The following is a 3,785-nucleotide window of genomic DNA, read 5'->3' on the forward strand; positions in this document are numbered from 1 at the left end:
CCTTTTCTCAGCTAGGAAGTTATTGTTTATTATATGCACAGGCAAAGTATATACAACATAGAAAAATATAGGACAATTTTTATATACTTCTGGATATGAATTAATTTTATATTACAATTGTTCAATTTAGAATAATCCCTCAGTTTGAAAAAGTAAAGGTTTAATAAAATATGTTGGTTTTTGTTGTCAAAACTTTCATAATATAAACATCAGTAAAAACTATATATTCCTATGTGTCGGCCAAAAAATTTTAGTTTAGTTTATAAATTATTAACAAAGTTTGAATAAAAAGTGAATTGAAGCGAATTACAAACAAAAAAAATCATATTAAATGTACTCACCGTCATTGTCCTTATTAGTGGTAGTGTTGTTGGTTGTCACATTGGCTGACATTGGCAATTCAAGTTAATTGTTTATGATCCTTTTAGTTGTTGTTGATTGTTTGTAGAAATATAATAAAATTTTTCTCTTTTTGATTTCTTTAATGTTAATATTAAAACATGAAATAAATTTAAAAAAAAAACAATGACAACACTGAAAAAGAAGAGGCGACTTCAACAATAATAATACCGTTGAAATAATAAGAAATATCTTTGCAATCGTCAATTCTTAGAATAGTTATTATTTAATTTTTTTGTTGATTTTGATTTTGTTAAGCGCAAAATGAAATTGAATTTCGAAATAAAATTTTTGCAGATAATAATACATAAGATATGTTCAGTAGATTCTACTTCCAATTTCTGTATTGTATTCAATATTGCAGCAGATCACCCATTCATAATAGTGTTGTTACAATGCATAGTTTTGCTACTGTCGGTTTGTTTGTCAATTGCGGAAAAAATGTTATTTTATTTATAGTTGTTTTGTGTTCTTCCTTAAACAATATAAATACTGGATCCAAGAAAATTTATTTGGCAGTATACCGTTTGTATCCAAAAACTTACATATTTAGGTTAAAATTATTTTTAGAATGTTTTTAAAATTTAACATTCCGGAATTTTAACTTTGAAAAACTTGTGAAAATTTTTTAGGAACTTGAGTTCAACTTACAATAAAGTTATTGTAAATCTTGGTACTAATGATATGCTGAGAGTCCAGTGTCCTTACACTATATTATATTATGAATTCATTTTATATGTCATGATGTATGGTTTACTATAATCATGGTAAAACATCATGATCATCATCAGAATTGTCATCAATTCTGGCTTTTTAACGATAATAGAGACTCATTTTTTTTTTATCAAAACTTTTCGTATAAGATTATCATATATGATCTAGATTTTATCAATTCTCTTTACAAACTCTTTCGAAATTGATAGCAAACTATTTATAAAAATTTTTTTAAGCGACTTCATAGAGACTTTATTATTATAGACTTTTTTTAGCTATATTGAGGCATCCTTAGATTTGATTTTTTTTTCTTTTTGCTTTACCTAACATTTTATACATTTTTTGGTAGACCAATGCAAATGAATGCCACCTTCATCTTCATTTGTAAAATGAAACGAAAGGTTCCATTTTAAACATTTTTTATTTTGCATAAAATTTATTAATATAAACGGTTATTAATGGGTTAAATGAGTCACTCAAATCAATTAGTTTCCGAGAAATTTTAACTAAATGTATACTTACAAACGAAAGTATAACAAACGTTTGGTGAGTTCTAGAATTGTAGCTATTGTGATGTCTCAGTTAATATCTTGTCAAATTTCATAAATGAATAATTAAATACAAGGATTATTTTAAGACCACTAATGATGGGTATTTGACAATACTCGCAACATCTGTATGGTCAAGCTAAAATTCAATTAATTAAAATAATATAAAAAATAAATTTTTTGTTGTTGTTGTTCACTACTGTTCGAAAAAACCTCTTTATAAATAAAACATGATATTATCGTTCTACTTAATTAATTAATAATTGAATTTTTTGAATTCGAATTTACAAAATTTGTGCCGTTGTCCGTTATAACTATCATTGGCATACCGTATCTGCTAAAGATTTTTCTACATAAGTAATCTGTCGATTTTGTTGGTAAGCTTTTTAATTCATTGATTTCGAAAAAGTCTGAATAATGATCTTTATGTTCATTTCGAATACACTCATTGGCACATTCCGGTTAATGTGCAACTAATTTCGTAATTATGTACCATTTGCTTTATTTCACTTGTTGTAAGGTCAAGATGATCGATTTTAATTAGTGATTTTTTGAAAATATTGATTAAGGGTAAATGATCTGTTTCAATTATTAGATATGATCTGACACAAATATATTGATCGAATCTTTTGCATGCAAATAGAACTACTATCATCTCTTTTTCGATTTGTGCATAGTTTTTTTGCATTTCACTTAAAATTTTTAAAGCCTAAATTATTAGATGACCTTTCTGCAATAATACATAACCTAATGCATATGACGATGCATCTATTTGTGTTACGATTGCTTTGTCCATGCTGCTATCACTTTTCTTAAGATATTAACTGTTTTTATCTTGTGGTGGCACAAAGGCTCTGTTATTGTTGCAAAATTTGGTATAAATTTACTTACATATCCTATACCCTTAATTTGCCTTTTGCCCTTTGCCGAAAACTAGGATATCGTCTGCTATGCATACAACTCCTTCTAAATCTTATATAAACTGGTTATATAATTTTGGTTTTTTTTAAAAAATTTCCATTGCTGGTGAAAACCCAAATTACAAACGATTGAATCTATACTTTTCAAATTGTGTCCAAAATGTTGTGAGTTTGCTGCTTTTCTCATCTAATTTGAGTTGCCAACACCATTGTTTCGCATCCAGTATTGTAAAGACTTTCCTTGTTAGTTGATATTTAACATCTTTTAGTGCTTGATTTAGTTGTTTTGGATCAATACATATTCTCAGTTTATTTTTTTTTCTGACAATTCCTAAATTGCTCGCCCATTCTTTGTGTTCGATTTCTCTGGTTATAACGTGTTGTTTCTCCATTTCATCTAGAGTAATTTGTAGTTCCTCGCGTAATGATACTGGGATACGCGTTAGTGATTCTTTTTTTGGTGTTATATTTTCATCTATCTCTACTGTTTGAAACTTTTCCTTCGATTTTGTCTAGCCCCTCGAATACCTCTTTGTATTCGTTTATAATGGAAAATGTGCTTTCATTGTTGGTATCTTCCTTCACATTATTGCATATTTTTATGAGTTCCATCTCTTGCCATCTTCGAGCTGATTGTAGTGGACGTTATGTGAATTCCATCTAGAGTTTTTATTGTGTTCTTATTTAGTGTTCTTATTTCTATTATTTCTTATTTCTAATAGGTCTTTTTTGCCGATTACGTTGCATATTGCGCCCGTATCTAGTTGGTATTTAAATTTGTAACTACTACTGTTATTCTTGTAGACAATTAGGTTTGATGATAATCCAGAGTCATTTGTAGTCAAAACATATTCGTTGAATTGTTCTTTCCTTTTGTTTCTTTGTTCTGTGTCGTTCAATGTTATTATCTTTTTTACATGTTTCGTTTTATGCTAAACTTCTTTGTTACTGTTTCGAATTTTGTTCTTGGACATGCAAACTCTAGCATAATGTCCCAATTTGTTGCATTTTCTCCGTGTTTCCTTTGTTGCTTTGCATTAATCGATTGTTTCGACAACTTCGGGTTTCTATTACTATAGCTCTGTATGCTACATTTGTTGCTTTCATTGACTTCGAACGATTGCGTGTCGAATCCACGAAGCTGTTTTTTCTGTTATTTTTTTTTCTTCCACAGTCTTCCTTGTAACTTTTGATCTTTTATTAA

The 3,785-nt window shown here is 28.3% G+C and overlaps 1 protein-coding gene across 1 annotated transcript in view; it reads left to right on the top strand.

The window, feature by feature from the left end:
• LOC119675496 (dual specificity protein kinase splA-like) overlaps positions 1 to 3,785 on the top strand; it is an 11,834-nt gene that overhangs the window by 1,266 nt on the left and 6,783 nt on the right. The window lies entirely within an intron of this gene.

This window comes from Teleopsis dalmanni, chromosome 2, assembly GCF_002237135.1.
Source record: "Teleopsis dalmanni isolate 2A chromosome 2, ASM223713v2, whole genome shotgun sequence".
In the NCBI taxonomy this organism is placed as follows: Eukaryota; Metazoa; Arthropoda; class Insecta; order Diptera; family Diopsidae; genus Teleopsis; species Teleopsis dalmanni.